General features: G+C 42.9%; 2 pseudogenes; both read left to right on the plus strand.

The window, feature by feature from the left end:
- Nucleotides 1–19,742: 19,742 nt before the first annotated feature.
- Nucleotides 19,743–20,191, plus strand: LOC103268130 (annotated as a pseudogene).
- A 2-nt stretch (nucleotides 20,192–20,193) lies between these two features.
- Nucleotides 20,194–21,464, plus strand: LOC103268133 (annotated as a pseudogene).
- Nucleotides 21,465–22,769: the final 1,305 nt, after the last annotated feature.

Below are 22,769 nucleotides of genomic sequence, written 5' to 3' on the forward strand. Positions count from 1 at the left end.
AATCCACTCACCTCAGCCTCCCAAAGGCGCGGGATTACAGGCTGAGCTACAAAGCCCAGCTGATCATTGAATTTTTCAAGTATACTTAGTAGTTGAGAGAATACTATACTGTACCTCCATGCAGTTATCAAACAACTTCAGAAGTTATAAACTCACTGCTAAACTTTCTGTCCATAGCCTCATCAATCTCCCATTACCATGAATTGAAGCAAACCACTAGACAGCATAGGATTGTATCTGGAACAATTTTATATATCTCCTAATTGATATCTTTAAAATTAAAATAAATAAATAAAATTAATATAGCTCTAATATCATGATTAAATCTTAAAATAATTTGTAATATTTTAAATTATCCTCAGATATTCAACTTCCTAAACTGACATGAAATTTCTTCTGAGAGCATGTGCTTGAATCTGAAAACAAACTAAGTCAATATATTGTCAATATTGGTCTGTTTTTTAAATCTGCTTTCACAGATACTGCTTTGCCCTCTCCCTCTTTCTCCCCATCCCTTCCTCTCCCTCTCCCCCAACGCTGTTGTTTTCGTTGATATCCCCAGGTTGGTTTTCTAGTAGAGTTTATCACACTGGATTTTACTACTTCTGTACCAAGGTTGTCTCTAACATGATTTGCTGTCCTATATATTTTCCTAATAGGTCATGAAATTTAGAGGCTTCATTAAATTTAAGCTCAAAAAAAATTTTTTTTTTTTTTGGAGTAGGAGCCTCACTCTGTCACCCAGGCTAGAGTGCAATGACAACCTCCCGGCCACTGCAGCCTCAACCTGCTGGGCTCAGGTAATTCTTCTGCTTCAGCCTTCCAAGTAGCTGGAACTACAGGCAAACTCCACCATGCCTGGCTAATTTTTTGATTTATTGTAGACATGAAGTCTCGCCAGGTTGCCCAGGCTGGTCTGGAACCTGTGGGCTCTGACAATCCTCTCACCTTGGCCTCCCAAAGTGCTGGGATTATGGGCGTGAGTCACTGCGCCTGGCCTAAGTTTAATTTCTAACCCTTTTAAAATATGCTCCTGATAAATATTTGGTCAACCTGAGGAACACTTCACATGTGGAAAGAAGTATAAATACTTGATTGAATTTCCTTTTAGGGTGACTAAAAAATGTAATGCCCACAAAAATAACACAGTGGCTTGCGATTATAACTCTTTCCTTGCCAAAACAATCCATGTCCACTCTGCAATCCCGGTGAACTGCTGAATATAGGAGAAGGGCACAGGGAGAGATATAGTTAGCCAGGGTCATGGCTCTTGGGGAAGTTTCATCACAGACCACAGGGAAGAAGGAAGAGGCCCCGGTGGGAGGGAGGACCTTCAGAGGTACTGACCTCCAGGAAGGAGAGGGAAAACTGAGGAGTCACCAGCTTCTCCCTTCCCCTGGAGATTCCTCCTATTGAAGGGGTCTCCTCAGACACACCCCTCCCTGCTTGATGGCCTTCGCAACCTTCCTGGCTGACTCCAAGCATAGGCCAGCTGCCCCATCTGCATGATGCCCTGCATTCCCCAGTGCTGGGAGGACCTACAGGACATCCTCCCCTATCCTGTCTGCCTCCACCACTGCCCTGCCAAGACCCTCAGGAGGAATCCCCAGTTATGCCGCATGACTGAGCTCAGGAAGCAGTTTCCCACTCCCAGGAGGAGCATGAAAAGAGGGCAGAAGAGGAGCCCTGAGGACCACGGCAGTGTCCTGCCATTTCTGTGAAAAGGTCCTGGAGCTGTTGTGTTCTCAGTGCAGTCTCCTGTGACCCTGGGATCACCCCCTGACACCCACTGAGCAGGCTGCAGCTTGTCACAGGAGGAAGCCCAAAAGCCACCTGAGTGGAGTTCTGTGGGTTTGTAAGTCCAAGATCAACGCATTGGCAGGCTCGGTGTCTGGTAACATCCTGGTCACTGCTTCCAAGTTGGTACCTTCTATAATGCATCCTCTAGAGCAGGGTTCCTCAAACTTTTAAAACAGGGGACCAGCTCACTGTCCCTCAGACCGTTGGAGGGGCGGACCATAGTTTAAAAAAAAAAACTATGAACAAATTCCTATGCACACTGCACATATCTTATTTTGAAGTGAAAAACGGGAATAAATACAATATTTAAAATGAAGAACAAATAAAGTTAAATCAACAAACTTACCAGTATTTCAGTGGGAACTATGGGCCTGCTTTTGGCTAATGAGATGGTCAATGTCCGGTTCCATATTTGTCACTGCTAGTCGTAACAAGTGATGCAAGTGTGCATCAGTTAGTTTAGATCTGGTTGAAGATTTCAGATGTTTCATTCTGGAAAAAGTCTATTCACAGACATAAGTGCTGCCAAAGATGGTTGCCATTTTGAGTGCATGGTTCCTGAGATTACTGAGAGGAGGAGTCAAGAGACAGAGAGAAGGAGGGGAGTCGGAGAGTGCTACGCACATTCCACACATGCGCACTGCGGCCCGGATGAGTCGGCTGGTTGGCAGGACAGGCAGCGGAGGCAAAAACATCCAGTGGGCTGGATAAATGTTCTTGGCGGGCCGAATGTGGCCTGCGGGCCGTAGTTTGAGGACCCCTGCTCTAGAGCATGGGTCCCTAACCCTCAGGCCATGAACCAGTAGTAGTATATTGCCTGTTGGGAACCAGGTCACATAGGAAGTGAGCGGCAGGCCAGAGAGCAAAGCTTCATCTATATTTACAGCCACTTCTCATCACTCACATTATTGTCTGAGTTCCACTTCCTTTCAGATCAGCATTGACATTAGATTCTTGTAGTAGTGCGAATCCTGTTGTGAACTGTGCATGCAAGAGATCTAGGTTGTGCACTCCTTATGAGAATCTGATGCCTGATGATCTGAGGTGGAGCTTAGGTGGTGATGCTAGCACTAGGGAGTGACTGCAAATACAGATGAACATTAGCAGTGAGGTTTGACTGCACAGAGATCATCAATTACTTGCAGACTCATAGCAAAATCCTATCAGTGAGTGGCAGGTGAGTTGTACAGCTACATCTGGTGACAGGCTTTAAGTCAGAATCTCACACTTATTTTAGTCTGCATGTGGTCTGCTCATTATTTTATTTACCGCTTTTGTCTATGCCTCCTTTTTTATGGTGATTTTATAATTATTTCATTATATATTGCAATGTAATGATAATAGAAATAAAGTACACAATAAATGTTATGCTCTTGAATCATCCTAAAATCATCCTCCAACTCCGGTTCATGGAAAAATTATTTTCCATGAGACTGGTCCCTGATGCCAAAAAGGTGGGGACCACTGCCATGGAGAAGAGACTGTGTTCATCACATGCAGAAAGCAGGAGGTGCAGGAGTTACCCCCATACGCCACATGTATTGGGCATTAGTCATTCTTGAGGGCATTTTCTTTTATGTATGTATGTATGCATGCATGTATTTATTTATTGTATTTTATTTTTTGAGTTGGAGTCTCACTCTGTCACCCAGGTTGGAGTGCAATGGCATGCTCATTGTCACCCCAAAGCCAACCTGCTGGGCTCTGGCTATCCTTCTGCTTCAGCCTTCCAAGTAGCCGGAACTACAGGCATGTGCTACCATGCCTGGTTAAGTTTTGATTTATTATAGAGATGAGGTCTCACCAAGTTGCCCGGGTTGGTCTTGAACCTGCAGGTTCAGGCAGTCCACTTGCCTTAGCCTTCCAAAGTGCTGCGATTACAGGCTGAGCTGCTGAGCCCGGCCCCCTATCTATTTATTTTAAAGATATGGGGTACAATTTAGGATTAGATATTTAAGTGGTCATCATGCAGGTAAAGTTTAGGCCTCCCTTTGGCCCCCACTTTGCCTGGTTTGAGATCAGGTACTCTTATTGATGTTGTGCTCCCCACCCCAGCAGTATCCTGCTATTGCCAATCCCTTTCTTATAGTATTATGGTAAATGTTCAGGGTCTGCTTATGAGTGAGACCATGTGGTACTCTGTTCTTTGTTTCTGTGATAGATCACTAAATATGATAGACTCTAAATCCATCCAAGTTGCTGTGAAATCCATATGTTTGTACTTCATTTTTTGAGTTGTAGTCTCACTCTGTTGCCTAGGCTGGAGTGCAGTGGCATGCTCACAGCCATCATGGCCTCAATCTGCTGGGCTCAGGGGATCCTTCCGACTCAGCCTTCTGAGTAGCTGGAACCACAGACACATGCCACCATGCCTGGCTAATACTTTTGATTTATTGTAGAGATGAGGTCTCACCAAGTTGCCCAGGTTGGTCTTGACCTGTGAACTCAGGCAATCCTCTCACTCAGCCTCCCAAATTGCTGGGATTATAGACGTGAGCCACCGTGGCTGGCTGTTTGTCCTTCTTTATAGCTGTGTAATGTTTCATCTTGTATATGGACCACATTTTTTTTTTCTCAAATATAGTTTCAGTGGGTAGCATGGTTGGTTCCATGTTTTAGCTATTATTTCACTGTGGTCTGAAAAGGTGCATGGCAGTATTTTGATTTTATGAAATTTGTTTATGCTTGATTTATGGCCAAGCATGTTATTGATCTTGGAGTATATTCCATGTGGTGATGAGTAGAATGTACATTCTGTGGTTGTTTGGTGGAGTATTCTATAGGCATCTATTAAGTTCATTTGGTTGATTATCAGGTTGAGGTACTGGATCTCTTTGTTGATTTTTTTTTGCCTCAATTATCTATCTAGGATAGTTAGTGGGGTATTTAAGTCCCCAGCTATAATAGTGTTAGAGTCAATATCATTTTTTAGTTTACATAGTAGTTGCTTTATAAACACGTGCTCCTGTGTTTGATGCATGTATGTTTAGGATGAATATTTCTAGTTGATGGTTTGAACGTTTTATCATTCTGTAGTGTCCTTTTGTATCTTTTTAAATTTTTGATAGCTTAAAGGTTGTTTTTCCTGATATTAAGATCGTGACTCCTGCCTTCTCTTGTGATTCATTCACCTGGAAATTCATCTTCCATCTTCTAACTTTGAGTCTGTGTGCATCCCTTGTGGTGAGATGAGTTTTCTGGATGCAGCAAATTATTGGATCATGGTTTTTTATCTAGTTTGCCATTCTGTGTCGTTTCAGTGGCACATTTAGTCCATTCACGTTCAAGCTGATTATTGAAATGTGATTGTTTATCCCTGTCACAAGGTTCTTATAAAGTTTTTTCTTTGTTTGTTTTTTTTCTTTTAGCTTTTGGGTTGATGTATGTGTGTGTTTTCAAGTTTGCAGTCGTGATGTATTCTCCATTGATTCTGTGTTCTGCTGTTCTCTTGGGAAGTGCATGGTCATTCTTTTTTTCTTTCTTCTGTGTTTAATACCTTTTAAAGTATATCCTAAGCTGGGCTCGGTGGCTCAGCCTGTAATCCCGTGCCTTTGGGAGGCTGAGGTGAGTGAATTTCCTGAGCCCGCGGGTTCGAGACCCACCTGGGCAGCGAGACCTCATCTCTACAATAAATAAAAAAATCAGCCGGGCATGGTAGCACATGCCAGTAATTCCGGCTACTCGGAAGGCTGAGGTGGAAGGATCGCCGGAGCCCAGCAGGTCGAGGCTGTGGTGGCTGGGAGCGGCCACTGCACTCCAGTCTGGACGACAGAGTGAGACTCCAACTCAAAATAAATAAATAAATAAATAAATAAAGTATATCCTGTTGAACTTATCTGGAAGCTGCATAATCTCTTAGGAATTGGATGTCTGGGAAGGATTTTAGTTCTCCATTGCTGATGAAGCTGAGCTTGGCTGGGTAGGAAATTTTTGGTTGATATTATTTATCTTTGAGGACTTCGAATATCAGGCTACAGTCCCTTCTAGTTTGCAGTGTTTCTGCAATAGGCCTGCTGCTATTCAGATCAGGTTTTCCCAGTAGGTAGTCTGACCTTTCTCTCTTGCTGCCTTTAGGATTTTTTGTTTTGTGCAGGTGATTTTCTGTGTCTAAGGGTTTGTCTTCTCATTAGATATCTTGTGGGGGTTCTCTGTATCTCTTGTGTTTGGATGGTCACTTCTCTGGTGAGATGGGGTAAGTTTTCTTGGATAGTCTACTGGAATACTTGCTCTAAGGTGTTCTCCATTTCCCTTTCTTCTTCTGGGATACGAGTCAGGCATAGGCTCAGCCCCTTGATATAATCGCATATCTCTTGAAGGCTTTGTTGTTTCTTTTTGAGTTTTTTTTTGTTTGTTTGTTTTTTTGAGTTGAAGTCTCACTCTGTCACCCAGACTGGAGTGCAGTGGCATGCTCCCGGCCACTGCAGCCTCGACCTGCTGGGCTCTGATGATCCTTCCGCCTCAGCCTTCTAAGTAGTTGGAACTACAGGCATGCGCTACCACATCTGGCAAATTTTTTGATTTATTGTAGAGATGAGGGGTCGCCAAGGTTCCCCGGGCGGGTCTTGAACCCACGGGCTCAGGCAATCCACTTGCCTCAGCCTCCCAAAGTGCTGGGATTAAAGACTTGTTGGGAGCCAGCCATGGAGCCCGGCCTGCTGACAAAGTCCAGGGGGCTGAAGGCCCCAGGCCACAAAGCAAGCCTGGGCAGATGAAACTCTTACTTCTTCTATTTTTGTTATTAATGCAGTTGGAAAATTCTGTACAGTCTGAAGGTGAAAAACAAAACTCCAATTCATGTCCTTCATTGTCCCATACATAAAAGCCAAAGAGTATTTTATGAGAGAAGGTTGTTTCTATTATTCCCCTATCTGGTATCTAGTGTTATGGCTGAAAAAAACTCACAATGAGAACAGAGAGTGTTCTTTCTAACGCCCATAAAAAACTCCTTAATCTCGCCAAAGAGTCATAAGCAAACCTTGAACATCAGGTGTGGATAGATAATTGCTTGGTAGAGTCACTTTTTGATGAACAATTAATTAGAGTTCCTAGAATGTTATTTTGGCCTAGTTACTATGATTTGTACTGTGGCTTGCATGTTAGGATACAGTTACAACTTATTAACCATACTTATTTGAGGCTTTAACATAAGAAAATGAGCATTTTTATATTATTGTGTTGTTCTTGCTATACAGAATTAGTATTGTAAAGTAACTTAAGCCTGATTTAAGTATATGTTATTCAATAATGTTTAGACTGTAGTAATCACTGTAAAATTGAAGTATGAACTTGTTTTTACAGTTTAAGTTAAATTAGATGGATGAAACATTCCTAGGCATAATTGGATTAAGTTTTATAAACTGAGGAAATTAACATGTCTAGTGTATAACATTCTTTTAAAACTTATCAGCCGGGCTCGGTGGCTCAGCCTGTAATCCCGCACCTTTGGGAGGCTGAGGTGAGTGGATTGCCTGAGCCCGCGGGTTCGAGACCCACCTGGGCAGCGAGATCTCATCTCTACAATAAATCAAAAAATCAGCTGGGCGTGGGAGCGCGCGCCTGTAATTCCGGCTACTTGGAAGGCTGAGGCCGAAGGATCGCCAGAGCCCAGCAGGTCGAGGCTGCGGTGGCTGGAAGCGGCCACTGCACTCCAGTCTGGGTGACAGAGTGAGACTCCAACTCAAAAAAAAAAACAAAAAACTTATCATACGATTCATTTGCTGAGAAATTGTGGACGATGCATAAACTGGTTGTTCTGTTTTTTTTATCTCAGTCAAGGTTATTGATGAAGTTACTGGTGACATCTTGTAGGAATTTTCTTTGTCCTTTTCCTTGTACGAATAATATAAAAGCTCACTGTTAACTGACAATAAACGGCATCTGGCATCTGTCCTGCAACAGAGTCAGGTGTCCAGGTTTCCTCTCTTCATCGCCTACTCCGTTTCTCCTTTGGGAAACCCTGACCTGCTGGAGCTGGACTCCGGCACAGACTGAGCCACCGAGCCTGGCCTGAGTTGTTTTTCTATGTTTTTTACAGATTGGGTTAATTCCATGTTTTGGTCTTCAAGTTCAGAGATTCTTTCTTCTGCTGTTTAATTCTGCTTTCCATGCTTATCATCTGGTTATTTATTTCCTGTATGAAATTTTTTATAGCCAAAAATCTCTGTTACAAGTTCTTTCAGAGTTGTAGCTTGTCTTTCTTGAGGCTTATTCACTCTTTTCATCCATCCCCTAATCCCTGTTGTATTCTGGGGCCAGTTGTTGGTGACTTCCATTGTTTGGGCTCTGAGGTCTGATATTTTGGTGTTTTCTCTTTGTAACACTGGGAGTTTCCTGTGTTCCTCCATTGATTTTTTTCCTCATTTGTGACAGATCTCTTTCTTTTATCTTTAGTTCCGTTATTCAGTGGCAGTGGGAGAGACTTTTACTTCTGATATTTGCTTAGCCCTCTGTTCTTTCCTGATCATGGCTCTGAATTTGTTCTATTTTGAAACAGGGCTGTGGGTGGGAAGCTTTGCTGTCTCTTGTAGTTTTGAGAGTCAAATAATGTGGAGAATGGGGAACCAGGATTCAGAAACTGCTTGCAAATGTTTACTGATTGTGGTATGGGTTCCATGAGACCCACTCCCCACCACTACTCTATATGATGATGAAGTGTGTATGTGTGTGTACACCCTGAGTCCAAGATACAGTAACAGCAATGGGAAAAACAGAAAAAAGTAGAATGAAATGAGATGGACAAAAAATAATGCAGAACAAAAAGAGCAGAAACCAAAGTAAAAAACAATCAAACATACACATATACACACACCCACACACCCACCAAAACAAACTAGAATAACAACAAAGCAGCCAGGCTCGGTGGCTCAGCCTGTAATCCCAGCACTTTGGGAGGCTGAGGTGAGTGGATTGCCTGAGCCTGTGGGTTCGAGACGCGCCTGGGCAACTTGGTGAGACCTCATCTCTACAATAAATCAAAAATTAGCTGGGTGTGGTAGTGCACACCTGTAGTTCCAGCTACTTGGAAGGCTGAGGCGGAAGGATCACCGGAGCCCAGCAGGTCGAGGCTGCAGTGACTGGGAGCGGCCACTGCACTCCAGTCTGAGTGACAGAGGAGACTCCAACTCAAAAACAAAACAAAACAAAAAACAAAAAATACACACACACACACACACACACACACACACAAACGCCAAACCCAGAACAAAAGGAGAAGAAAAAAAAGGAATTCAAATCTAACCCTCACACACGTATTCACACGCACATTTTTTTTTGAGTTGGAGTCTTACTCTGTCACCAGGCTGTAGTGCAGTGGCATGCTCACGACCATCACAACCTCAACCTGCTGGCCTCAGGTAATCCTTCCACCTCAGCCTTCCAAGTAACTGGAACTACAGGCATGCGCCACCACGTCTGGTTAATTTTTAAATTTATTATAGAGATGAGGTCTCGCCAAGTTGCCCAGGCTGGTCTCGAACCCTTGGGCTCAGTCAATCCTCTCACCTCAGCCTCCCAAAATACTGGGATTATAGGCGTGAGCCACCGCGCCTGAGCTGACACACACATTTAACTAAAAAATGAGAACAAAAAAGCAAAAACAACAAAAAAAAACCTGAATGATGAACACTCAATCCTTCAAATACACACATAAACAGAAAAAAAAAAAAAAAGAAGAAAGAGGAAAAAAACAAGGGGTGGTGGGATGCAGATTGAATCCTCACATACACATTCATGCACCAAGGAAAAATATAAACAAAACAGAACAACAAAGCAAAAACAACAAAATCCTCCCTCCTGTGTCAGGTTCTGTAATTGTTCTTCTCAGCTGCCCCTTTGCTGTCTCCTGCAGATCTTTGGCGTCATTCACAGTGTCCCCAGGTTCTGGCCCGGGGAAGTAGGGGGCAGCTGGGGTGGGTGGAGCTTTAGTCCTCCCCTCTTACTCTAGTATGGTCAGTATATCCCCTCCCATCGGAAGGTGCAGGATTGTCTCTTTCCCAGGTACTGGTAGGGGGTGGCCTGAGAGACCCAAGAGATTCAAAAAACTCTAAGAGAACTATTACTATATGAATTCCTACCCTATGTTCACTGTATTTGTTTGCAGTGTTTGTACTTAGAACTTTGTTAAGTTTAATTTTTGTTTGTCTCATAAAATAACCGATTGCTTCCATAACTGCTGCTAGCAGTGTGTGAATGTTAAGCAATAAGCCCCTCCCGGACATTCCTTTGCTTAGATAACAGTAGACTGGTGGCACCGCCCCCCCCCCCCCCCCCCCCGTAAGTTCTGCATTGTTTAACCTCCTGCCTGCTTGCTAAACCTAGCTTATCTGACATTCCACTCTGCCCATTTAGCAGTTCCCCGTTAATCACAGGTGGCTAGAGCCTGTGCAGACCAGAAAATAAAACCTACCAATCCCAAGTGCCCCCCCCCCATTAGGAGAAATTACCCAATCATGTAAAAACAAGTTTAAAGTTCTTTCCCCTCCCTCTGTAATTGTGCATAAAAACTGTTTGCCATACTGGATCAGGGCTCTTGTCCCTGAAGCTGCTGCGGCTTCAAATGTGAGCCCAGACTCGAGCCTGAATAAAGACCCTCGTGTGTTTGCATCAGAGCTGGCTTTTTGGTGGTCTCTCAGATTTTGAATTTTGGGTTTAACATTTGGGGGCCCCAGCGAGATCCCAGAGACCTCCAACCCCAGCCTGCAGTGCAGGCTCAATGTGGGTGAGTGCACTCTATTGTCTGTCTGTCTGCTTATTTGTTACTTGTTTGTTAGCGCGCTTCTTGTAGGATATCGATATCCAACCCATAGGGTCAGAAGGTGTGGGCGGACGCACTCTGGGGCCCTGACCGGGGATCTTGGGAGACGTCTCTTGATCCCATCTGGAGAACAGGGCAGAAGCCGTTCTCACCTGTGAGGGAGCCCAGGTGCTGGAAAGCGCAGGCTCAAAGGAGGTCCAGGCGGGAGAGGCGTGGACTCAGTAGCTCCCGGATGCATTGGCGGGCCGTTGAGAGGGGGTCGTCTGGTATGCCCCCATTCAGAGGATAGCGCTGTCCTCATATTTGAAGGTAGCCCAGCACCGAGAGGTGCAGGCTTGCCTTCAGATTGGTTTTGTCTTTGTCTCTACGGCCGTAGGAAAGTGTATTTTTGTGTTGGTTGCGTTTTTTTATTTTATCTGCTGTGTTTATGTGTGTGTTACTGTGGATGGAAAACATGGGACAGAGACTGACTCCTCTAACTCTTGGATGATTATTTCTCAGATGTAAAGTCAAGCTGATAATCTGAGTGAAATCATTTGCAAAAAAAAAAAAGGCCGTCCTTCAATGTAGGATGGCCACCTGAGAGCACTTTCTCACTAAGTTTTGCTTTGCAGGTTAAGCATATTATCTTCCTGATTTCCGTTATAGCCGCCCAAATCAGGTACGTAACTGATAAACCCCCCATGGGCCAAATCTTTTATTTCACCCAAACAGGGCCGACGCTCAGAGTCCTGCCCTCACAGGAAACAAAGCCCAGCCTGGGCGGCCGAGGCGCAGCATGGCAACCCTTGCCCCACCGCCCCCCTGCGAGTGGGGTGGAGCCTGCGAGCCATAGTCTGCAGCCCTGGAGGCCTGGGACACTGTGCCCGGGATCTGCCCTGCTCTCGGCAGAGAGAAAACTGAGAACAAAGAGGATTAATGAGCATGAGCAAATCAGTGAAAAAAAAAACAAAAAACTTTCAAGGTGAGTACAAAAGCTTACAGATTCTAAATACTGCTGCAAAAGAATTTCTGCTAATAACTAGTTCTATCATTTCATTTTAAAAGTATATCCTAGAATCTTCAGTCAAAATAAGTAATATAAGCAATATAAGATATCTATTTAGCCAATATATAAGTAATATAGTAAAATATATATTATAAACAATAATAAATTGCAAGCATTCAAGGCAAATTCGGTAAACAAAATAAGGTTTTCACCTCCTTTGCCCTCTCTCACCCCCCACACCCCCATACTTGGAAAGCCATTTCAAGTTTCCACATGACTTGGTGGGTCTCTTCTCAGAGGGGTGGCTGGGACGGGGGAGGAAATGTTTGAAAATTCTTCTTTGTTGTTTTCTTATGATAAATTTCTCTCAAGTTGTATCTGACCTGGGACTGTGTCAACCTTCTTTCCGGAGGAAGGTGAAAGGATCATGTAAATAAATCCTGCTAGCTAACTACAAAAAAAGATGTTAATAAACAGGCTAACTAAGGTGGTTTTTGGGTGCCTTTTTTATAGCTTTGAATTTCCCTAATAGTTCCACGTTGGATCCTATCTAAGCCCTTCCACTGCATATAAACTTATTGCTTTGGTTAAAGCTCTGAAATTAAAAAATATATATATATAAAAAGTTGTTAGTATAAAGTATGTTTTTAATAAAAAAATAAAAAATATTATATAGTACATTTTTGTTCTATAATAGAATGGCTGGTTACAGAAAGCATGGAACAAAAATAGAAAGTTTAAGCATGTCAAAGAATGGTGTAAGTTTATCAAACATGTTAGGTAAAAGTTAATGGAAACAAGTAAAAGAAATTCTGTAAACACTCAAGGTTAAAAAAAGGGCTCCACATAGTTAGTCTGCATTGGGGGTATACCAACCTATCAATTGCTAAGAGGTGTCTGTCACTTTGAATCTGCTAAAAAGCTGGTTAAGTTATTGTGCTTTGTTTAATGGGACATGTGGTCTTTTAAAAACTTAATTGGCGCATATTTCTCGATGTCATCTTATATCTCCTCTTATTTATGTGGTGTTTTCTCCCAACCCATTGGCGCTGTTAAAATTTCTGCCCTTTGTTGTTAAAATTGTAAAAAATTGTCTGTTGCATATAAAAAGTGTTACCGGTTATCTTAAATTCTTTCTGGGGACCACTCCCCCTCCCTTAGCCTGTGTTCTCCTTCATAAATTCTGAAGGGGGAGGGGCATGGCCCAGTGCAGCACTCTGTATGCTGTCCACCCAGAAAATCCTTGGGTCTATATAAATGTAACTGGGGTCCAAATTAATTTCTTAATTAATACTGAGGCTAAGTTTTTAGCCCTTGTGCTCATACTGAACTTCTTCCTCCCAAAACCTGCTCTCCAGTGGAATTAAAGGTGTTTCAAAATCTAAATGTTTCACCTAACAGTTACTAAAAGGTAAATACAAATTATAACTCTAAAAGGTTATCTATAAATAAATTAAAAAAAGCAAAAAGCAAAAAAATATAAAAAGGTTACTGGTATACAAATAAGGTTTTAGTAAAAATAATAATAATAATAAAATAGTATAAGCCGCCAAAAATGGTATAAAAAATATACATACAAAAAATTCTATAAACAGTCTAGGCATAATAAATTCCTTTCTGGATACAAGTCTCCAAACATTTTCAGATTTCCCTTTAAATTTTATGTAGAATTTACTTAAGTGCCTAGTTTAAATTATAGTCTAAAACAATCTGTCAGGCTACCATTATAGTCCAGAAATACAAAAGCTATACTTATAATAAAGCTACAGAAATTAAAGTTTATCATTTAAGTTATGCTAATAACTTCAGGTCTGGTAGCTTTTGTATGAAAAGGTAATCAGCCACTGCCTACAACTGTCAAAATGTAGGCCTGACTTTATTCCTTTTATTAAGCTAAAATCCAGTAATTTCATGCCCACATAATGGTCATGCAAAAATTCCAGCCAGTGCCTGCAAATAATGCCACTGCTAAACGCCTCCAGTCAGACAGAGGGAGATTTTTAATCACTGGCTAGGCAGGACTGCACCCATTATCAGCTCTGAAGAAATTACAGAAGATGGACCTTCAGCCCTCAGCACCCCAAATAATTATGGGATCGAAAAATCTCTAAAGAATAAAGAATTGAGGCAGGGTAACTAGCACAGGTTAGACATAAATAAATTTCCTATAGATAGGTTCTAAAAGGCGTTCAAACATTTCTACTGCAGGCCAAGTGGCAACCTGTCCCACCCCTTGGCAAATCCAAGGAAAACTCCATCAGATGTAAAACTAGAACAGTATAATTTCAATTTGCAGGTTAGCATAATAATCACTAGAAATCCTTTGGAAACGTAAATTAACTAAACATAGGTATTTGGTATTTCATCACTCAAGATCCAAATCCCTGAAATGAAATTTGTTAAACCTTTAAAATTGTTTAATGGTAGGCCTCTGAAGGAAAGGGGGGGCCACAAACATAAATGCTCATAAGAAAATGTGTTGTCTATTTGAAATAAATTTTAATCACAGTTTATGAGCTTATTTCCCTAGACACTTCTTGAACCAGAAGAAATTCAAACATCCAAGGGAAGTAAGTGCTGCTAAAAATTAAAAAAAAGGACCCAATCAACTACTGTAAAAAAAAAAACAACAAAAAAAACCCTAAATGTGGTCCTGTTCCTATACTAGTCTAAAAAACTATTTAAATGCCTAACTTCTCTACAAAGTCTCAAAGGGGGGTAAACAAAAACCCCTGCTAGAGAAAAAGTCCCCAAAACAGGCCTTTAAATAAAGTAAACAGGCATCTTGACTTTTGTAATTCCTTATAGGTGGCCACCCCCTCTTGTTAAGGGCATACCGGCAAACTTAAAAGATTTTGAAAGTCTTGCCCTAAAGCAACAAATGCAAGCCTTAAGTTCAGTCCTAAATGCCATCCATTGTCAAATTCGAAATCCAATTAGCCCCCCCCCCACTGCCTTTGTTACAAAAGAGCGAAGTTTTTTTTTCTTTTTTCTTTTCAAAATCGTTAAACTGTCATTTTGGCTAAATAAGTAACTTTTACAACAACTACTATAATTTTGTGTTGTAACATGCTTTTAAGAAAAACTTTAATACTTAAACTCTTCAAGTTCTTGATTGAGTCTCTAGAATGAAATAAACAGCAAGCTCCAAGGACCACACCTACCCCACCCCCTTCTAAATTGCCTGAAGGCCAGGTAAATTAATTTCACCAATAGCACGAACTTTAAAATCTCCTTCCAGGCACAAGGATTACTATCCAATATAAGATGAATGGAAAATAACCTGGGCTTCACTCTCAAAACTGTTTTCTCTTGCAAATGTTTTACCTGTTTTAAATTCTCAATTTAAGCTATAACCTAACTACATGTCTCTAATGTTTTCAATATAATAATATAATAATTCTGCTTTTAATAATTACCGGGCTTCTTGCTTAATATCTACCTTTAAGTCTCTGAGTACAGAAAGCCCTTATCAGGACGGTTGGTAGCTGGAGATGTTAATGTCTGGAGAAACCAACCCTAGTCATGCGACAGGGGCTTCACCACCTGTCAGGGTACCTGTCTGCCCCTTCAATGATACGGAAAAGGACTGGTCACTCATCCAGCAACATACTGGCTTCCTGAAATGGAGAGACTGTGCTTATAACTCTAAGGTGGACTATCCTGTGCCTGGTAAAAGAATATATTAGTGACTGGGGTTTTTAATGACTATACACTTGCCACAGCTAGGTGTCATTCCAATGGATAGGTGCCTCCAGTACTGTCCATCAAGTATGGCGTCCGGCAGATTATTCAGCCTCATCTATGGAGAGCTCTTGCAGCCCTTCAGCCAGGCAGCCTGTCTAAATCTGTTGGACAAGCTCAGTTATACCATATTAGAGCATACTTGCAATCTCCTTATATATTTCTTATTTAGAGTGAATATCAAACTGTTAAAATTATTTATCATGCTAATGTTTATAAGATATCTTGTACTGAATGCATTTTACTAATTGTTTAACCAATACCTTTTGTAAGAAATTTGTCATTCTCAAGCAACTCCCCTATTTAATGGTCCCCATATCTTTGTCATCCCGTTAATATGCTGAAATGGTTAACAAACATTATATAAGGTTAATGCTGTGTTAGAAAGACAGAAAAATTTTTTAGCTACTTAATTTAAAAAATTATAGCATTAATAGCTATTACTACTTCAGTAACAGTTTCAGCTGTAGCTCTATCTAAGAAAGTTCACACAGCTACCTTTGCTAATCAGTTATCTAAGAATATTTCTATTGCATTGGCTACTCAAGAAATTGTAGATCAAAAGTTAAAAAGTAAAGTTAATGCTTTAAAGAAGACAGTTTTAGCAGTAAAACAAGAGCTTGTGACTTTAAAAATAAAATTGGCTCTCCGATGTCACTCTGAGTCTAAGTGAATTTGCCTCACTCCTTTGGAGGTGAATAAGTCTGTCCATACTTGGGACAAGATAAAGAATCATATCCTTAAAATTTAAAATCATTCGGACTTAAATATAGACCTCACTAAATTACATCAAAACATACAGGACATAAGTTGCTAAAAAGCAGTTCCGGTCCTATAAATTGACTAGCTCCATATTTAATAACTTCTCATTGTTTGTTAATCAAAAGTCATTAATGTCTATACTTATTAATGTAAAAATTTGCGGGACAGTAATTCTTGTCTTGCTGTGCCTACTTCCAGTTATTTCCAGAGTACTGAAAAGGAACATTTCTCAGCTGAACACTGAGTTTCATGGTTTTGTGCTAAAATAATAAATAAAAAAAGGAGAGCCGGCCACAGAGGCCCACTGAGTGTTAGGGATCAGGGAGGGCCGTAGACCCCAAGACCGCTAGGATGTGTTCTGGAGCCATTGACCCCATTTTCCTCCTTCTTTTACCATGAAGCACAAGTAACCTAAAAAAAAACTCTGCTGATCTAAGCTGAAAGCTCTGTAACTGTAACAGGCATGGTTCACTCCAAAAACCCATTGTTCCTGTTTCCCATAAAACTGTGGTTTCGGCTTACAAATTAAATATAATTCAAATTCAGGTCACATTTGAGAGTCTTTTATATGGTACAAGCCTCTTTATACAATTTAACAGTTATACTTATAAAATTAGTATATACTTATAGGGAGCTCTTTCAAGCTTTTCAATAATAGAGTTGTCAAAAATGGCTCAACACAAAGTTTGGGCCACATTCCTGAAAGTCCAGCACGCACTTTAGACTGGGCTACATTATTTTAGGCCAGCTTTAACTACAACTAGTATAAGCTTTCTCTACCTATTATAAAAATTAAATTTATTTTATTCATAAAAATTATTATAGAATAGGTCATGCTAACATCAGAGAATCATGTTAGTTCGAGCATGACCAATCATAATATTTTAAGGTTTAATAAGATACAGTTAATTTTACAAATTTCATTGTCTCTATTTTCTACTGTTGTAATTTTAAAAAACGAGAGCAACAACTCAATTGGTTTAAAGCATAATTTAACTGCATCCCCTGGTTTACTACACTAATTTCCACCGTAGTTGGCCCTTTAGTTGTTTTAATTCTCCTACTTATTTTCGGGCCTTGCATCATCAACAAGCTTATAGCCTTTATTAAAAATCAAGTCAGCACTGTTCAACTCATAATACTCAAGCACCAGTGCCAACCGCTTGGTACTCACCCTTGTTGTCTCAACTCTCCTACCCATTTTCAGAATGGCCCTAAAAAAATCAAAAACAAAAACAAAAAACAAAAAGCCTATGTAGACCCATGATTGGGTCTTATCTTTAGGTTCCTCTGAGAGGGGGGAATGAGAGACCCAAGAGATTCAAAAAACTCTAAGAGAACTATTACTATATGAATTCCTACCCCCCATTCACTGTATTTGTTTGCAGTGTTTGTACTTAGAACTTTGTTAAGTTTAATTTTTGTTTGTCTCATAAAATAACTGATTGCTTCCACAACTGCTGCTAGCAGTGTGTGAATGTTAAGCAATAAGCCCCTCCCGGACATTCCTTTGTTTAGATAACAGTAGACTGGTGGCACCAGCCACCTCCTACCCCCAGGTTCTGCGTTGTTTAACCTCCTGCCTGCTTGCTAAACCTAGCTTATCTGACATTTCACTCTGCCCATTTAGCAGTTCCCCGTTAATCACAGGTGGCTAGAGCCTGCGCAGACCAGAAAATAAAACCTGCCAATCCCAAGTGCCCCCATACCCATTAGGAGAAATCACCCAATCATGTAAAAACAAGTTTAAAGTTCTTTTCCCTCCCTCTGTAATTGTGCATAAAAACTGCTTGCCATACTGGATCAGGGCTCTTGTCCCTGAAGCTGCTGCGGCTTCAAACGTGAGCCCAGACTCGAGCCTGAATAAAGACCCTTGTGTGTTTGCATCAGAGCTGGCTCTTTGGTGGTCTCTCAGATTTTGAATTTTGGGTTTAACAGGCCCAGCCAGGCTTGTCCTGGAGTGGAGTCCTCCTATTGCAGCTGACGTCCAGGCTCTGCTGGGGTTAGTACCTCTCAGTGGTGCCTCAGCCATGTGGGTGTGACGTTCAGAGGATTGCTGGGGAGGAGGAGGTTGGGTCAGCCCCAGACTCACCACTGATCTCTTTGGACGTCTTCTGCTTTTTTTTCTGGCCACGACCTTTGTCCCACTGCTGAATCAGGGTAGAAGTTGGGTGCCTGAGAATCAGCACTCGTCCTGTCCCTCCAGAGTTTGTGCTTTGGGGATACTCCCTCTGGGCCACGATCAACCCTGAGTAATCTGTTGGTCACAGAGATCAGGCTGGGTCTGTTATTCCATGGTGAACAAGCGGGAGCACTTTCCTGCCCAATTTTCTTTCTTTTTTTTTTTTTCTTTTTCTTTTTCCCGAGTTGGAGCCTCACTCTGTCACCCAGACTGGAGTGCAGTGGCTGCTCCCGGTCACCGCAGCCTCGACCTGCTGGGCTCCGGCGATCCTTCTGACTCAGCCTTCCGAGTAGCCGGAATTACAGGCGCGCGCTACCACACCCGGCTAATTTTTTTTTTGATTTATTGTAGAGATGAGGTCTCGCCAATTTGCCCAGGCGGGTCTCGAACCCGCGGGCTCAGACAATCCACTCACCTCAGCCTCCCAAGGTGCGAGATTACAGGCTGAGCCACCGAGCCCGGCTTCTGCCCAATTTTCAAGATGGTGGCAGGGTGCCTCTTTCGTCTTCTCCAGTGGGGCTCTGCCTTGCTGTGCTCTCTCCCTAGCCCTTGCAACCAGAGTCCGGCCAGGCACTGCAGTGGTGAGGCAAAGCCTGGAACCGGCAGTCTTTCCTGGAAGCTGCTTCCCCAGAAGGGCTTTGTTCCTGACCACTTTTAATTAGGCCCCACCTCTCAGCATTGTGGATTTGTTTGGCAGCACTGAAACAATAGCAGTTGAGGTCCACAGTCCTCCAGGCAAAAGGCCTGGAGCTATCATGTCCCCAGGGCAGGGTCTTCTCTAGACTCTAGGCTTACCCCCGATGTCCACTGAGCGATTACAACTAGTCACAGAAGAAGCTCAAAAGCCACCTTGGGGTGTTAAGAAGCAAGTTGAGGGTGCTAAGAAGAGTTTAGAAATACAAGTCTCTGTATATCTGAGCTGAAAAAGAAGGTTCAAACTCAAAGGGAGCAAGTGGAGCCTGCACACACGGCACTTAGGCATTTGCTGAGCGAGCAACCGGACACCATTTTTTGGCTCTAGAGGTGAAAAGAAGGATGTAAAGAAAAACTAATCCCGCACCTTTGGAAGGCTGAGGTGAGTGGATTGCCTGAGCCCGCGGGTTCGAGACCCACCTGGGCAACTTGGCGAGACCTCATCTCTACAATAAACCAAAATGAGTCGGGTGTGGTAGTGTGCGCCTGTAGTTCCAGCTACTCGGAAGGCTGAGGCAGAAGGATCGCCGGAGCCCAGCAGGTCGAGGCTGCGGTGGCCGGGAGTGGCCACTGCACTCCAGTCTGGGCGACAGAGTGAGACTCCAACTCAAAAAAAAAAGAAAAACTAACTGAAGACAGTGGTTCTTCCCATGGTGTGTGTGTGTGTATGTGTGTGTGTGTGTGTGTGTGTGTGTGATTGAGAGAGGAGAGCGAGCGAGTGCGTGGGGGGAGCCTCCACTAGTTGTCGGTGACTTCCCCCTCCCCTCCACCCCCTTCCCTCCCCGCAGCCACTGCAGTGGCCACTCTCTCGGCCATAGAAAATGACCAATAACAATGACATCAAGGTGAAGAGGGACGCTGACAAACGGGTTCATTGTAATGCACTGGAACAAAGAAGTAGAGTCCTCATCAAGGACAGCTTTCACAATTTGTGGGACTCGGTCTCATCACTCCAAGGAGAGAAGGCATCCAGGACCTAAATCTTAGACAACGTCACAGAGTGTACACAGGATATGAGGAGAAAAAAACCACACACATATCAGCACAACATTGATGACCTCAAGCTGCTCTTCTGGAGTTGCAAGTCCGTGCACTGGAGGAGGCAAAGTCAAGTGCCCAACTGCAGACCAACTATGCCTCCTCAGACAATACTCTACACCAGCACCAAGGGCAGCACCATCTCTCCTTTGATGGGGACTCAGACTCCAGCTCAGAGTCAGAGCCAGAAGAGCCCCAGAAGAGGAAGAAGCTCCAGATGGAGGCCAGCTGAGTATGCGGGGTTGACCGGCAATAAGAACTGTCTCCATATCCATTCCCTCAGTTCTTTCATAGAACCCTCACAGTCATTTAAGAGACTATTTTCTCTCTCTTGTTTGTTTTTTTCTTTTTACATAGATGCTCTTGGACAGCAGCAGCTCTTGTCCTTCTTCCCCACATCCAGTATTTTTTTTTTTTTGAGCTGGAGTCTCACTGTCACCCAGACTGGAGTGCAGTGGCCGCTCCTGGCCACCGCAGCCTTGACTTGCTGGGCTCTGGCGATCCTTCCACCTCAGCCTTCCAAGTAGCTGGAACTACAGGTGCATGCTACCATGCCCGGCTAATTTTTTTTTTTTTGAGTTGGAGTCTCACTCTGTCACCCAGACTGGAGTGCAGTGGCCGCTCCCGGCCACTGCAGCTCGACCTGCTGGGCTCCGGCGATCCTTCCGCCTCAGCCTTCCAAGTAGCCGGAATTACAGGCATGCGCTACCACACCCAGCTGATTTTTTTTTTATTTATTGTAGAGATGAGGTCTCGCTGCCCACGCGGGTCTCGAACCCGCGGGCTCAGGCAATCCACTCACCCCAACCTCCCAAAGGTGCGGTATTACAGGCTGAGCCACCGAGTCCGGCTATTTTTTGTTTTAACATAGTCCCTTCAGGGATTCCTTGTCCCCATCAGGAATTTTGAACCAGAATACCTCAACTTGGCAGCTTTTTCTGTGGAGACAGATGACTGGCTGGACCGTTGAGCACATGGCTTCCTGCTCTACCACCAGCGCTTAGACCTTCGGCCAAGGTCATCCAAAACAAATTTGGTACCATGGAGGAACTTATGACCACTGTCCACACCATCACTGCCACCCAGAAGACTGTGGATAGTTCCTCTGGGAAGCTGTGGCACAATGGCCACAGGGCACTCCAGGACATCATCCCTGCATCCACTGGTGTGGACAAGGTCATGGGCAAGATCATCTCCGAGCTGAACAAGAAACTCATGGGTATGGCCTTCCGTGTCTTCATCACCAATGTATCTGTCATGGACCTGACTGCTGTCTGGAGAAGCCCATCAAGTGTGATGACATCAAGATGGTGGTGAAACATGCATCCGAGGGCCCCCTCAAGGGCATCCTGGGCTACACTGAGCACCAGGTTATGTCCTCTGACTTCAGCAGTGACACCCACTCTTCCACTTTTGATGCTGGGGCGGGCATTCCCCTCAGTGACCACGTTGTCAAGCTCATCTCTTGGTATGACAATGAATTTGGCTACAGCAACAGGTGGTAGACCTCAGGTCCACATGGCCTCCAAGGACTAAGAACCCCCAATTACCAGCTCCAGTGAGAGCATGAGAGGAAGAGAGAGGGCCTCAGCTGCTGACCACTGAGAATCTCCCTTCCTCACAGTGTCCATGCCAGATCCTCTGAGAAATTGGGGGTGGAGGACCTAGGGAGCCCCAGGTCATCGTGTACCATTAATAAAGTCCCCCGTACTAAAAAAAGAAAGGAAAAAAAGAAAAAGAACCAAAATGATCCTAACCTTACCTTTAAAATGGCAAATATTATATCTTGATAAGGAAAGGTAGGATATTTGGAACTAGCACGATGGAGTTTATATCTGTGCATTGCTAGATATACTCTGAAATCAGTGTGCAACGTGTCGTCTTTTTTCCTTGTGTTCATGTTCAGATTTCTGTTTCCTTAACAAATAGCTGTTGGTTTTCTTTTCTTTTGAGTTGCAGCCTCACTCTGTCACCCAGGCTGGAGTACAGTGGCATGTTCCTGGCCACTGCAGCCTTGATCTGCTGGGCTCAGGCAATCCTTTCGCCTTTGTCTTCCAAGTAGCCAGAACTTCAGGCCCAGCTAATTTTTTTTTTGTTATTTATTGTAGACGTGCGCTCTTGCCAAGTTGCCCAGGCTGGTCTTGAACCCATGGGCTCAGGCAATCTTCTCATCTAGGCCTCCCAAAGTGCTGGGATTATAGGCATGAGCCACCATGCCTGGCCAACTGTTGGTTTTCCATTTCTTGTTTCTATTTCTGAAAATTATTTTAGTGTGAAAAATAGGTAACTTTTAGAAAATTGAAGAGAAATCAGTTTTGGATGTACCAATCATGCATGAATGTCACAAAAAAAGCATGGGTGATACTGTAATACTTTACTGAGGATAAAATGAGTTTAAATTGTAAAATAATCAAGGTATGAAATAATACATTCAGGAAAACTTAATCTCATTTGCATGTTTAAAGAAAAGACATTTCACATGTCCCTAAATATATATAAACAAGGAAATAATCATTCATAAACACATATCAAGAAGAGGCCACACTGCAAAGGCGACACAATTGTGTTTTCAGGGATGACAGTGAGGTAGATCAGGGATGAGGTAGAGAAAGGAATTGACCCGAAACATTTCAGTACTATTTGAATTTTCAAAATAGGCAATTTGTGGATTATCAATACATTTTTTGAATGATATTAGGTTAACTAACTAACTTGTCATGCAGTATGTTATGTATTGTTTCCATGGTTTGGCTACTCAGAGGAAAGCTATTCACACTCATTGGACTTATTTGTGCTGTTTTTGTCAGGTT

This window comes from Carlito syrichta, unplaced genomic scaffold, assembly GCF_000164805.1.
Source record: "Carlito syrichta isolate Samal-C Ts95f unplaced genomic scaffold, Tarsius_syrichta-2.0.1 Scaffold308773, whole genome shotgun sequence".
NCBI lineage: Eukaryota > Metazoa > Chordata > Mammalia > Primates > Tarsiidae > Carlito > Carlito syrichta.